Genomic DNA, 942 nt, shown 5'->3' on the forward strand with positions numbered 1-942 from the left:
CTCGTTGTTCAAACCCCCATTCCAGCTTCTGTCTAGTCATTGAATGATTGCCTACCCGTTTGAAACTTTGGTACCATCATATATTACACTCAACGAATTCACTGAAATACAACTCGTGGGGGTACCTTGTTTATTTCCCATTGAGTTCACCTTCAGATGCCCATCTTAGTGGAGATGCGTTCTTCCGGAGTTTTTTCCCCTTGATCACGTTCGTAGGACGATGGAGATCCCAAAGAAAGGATGATGACTTGATCATGGTGACTTGGAGCAGAGAAATGAAGACATCCACGAAAGGGATCAACCTCTTCGAAAGGGGAGCCAAGACCGAGAAGCCTCGTTAGGTTTTTCGCTACCAGCACCTTCCCACCCTTACTCCACCTCTTAAAATCTCGGGACAAGATTTCTTGTAGTGGAGGAGAATTGTGACGCCCGGATAATTAGGCTACAGTAATTCCACGCTAATGATACCACGTCACCTCGGTTACTATTGTTAATCTCGCGATGGTTCAAAAACGATTCAAATTCAAATTTAAAATCAAGTCAAACAATTAAAGTTTTCAAAAGTCAAAACTAAAATGTTCTTAATGTGACAAATAAATCATGGATATTATTGGTGGCGTAACAACATCTTTATAAAATAATTAAATACCCTAAAGTTATTAAAACAACATCAAAAAAATTAGTTATACTCCTAATATATTTTACCAAATACTAAACTATTTTTATTCTGAGGTAAAACTTCTTAGAATAGTGGATTATTTTGACACACTTCTTAGAATTGTCATATTTTACTAAACCAAAAATAAAGTGTAACTAAAATAAAACAGAAAAGAATAATAAAAAAACAACAAATAAAGAAAGAGAAAAGCCCCCCCTAGCCAACTGGGCCAGAAGGCCCAGCTGGCTGACCCATTTGGCCCAGCCGCCCCCTCCACTCTCTCC

This window comes from Triticum aestivum, chromosome 1B, assembly GCF_018294505.1.
Source record: "Triticum aestivum cultivar Chinese Spring chromosome 1B, IWGSC CS RefSeq v2.1, whole genome shotgun sequence".
Lineage (NCBI taxonomy): Eukaryota > Viridiplantae > Streptophyta > Magnoliopsida > Poales > Poaceae > Triticum > Triticum aestivum.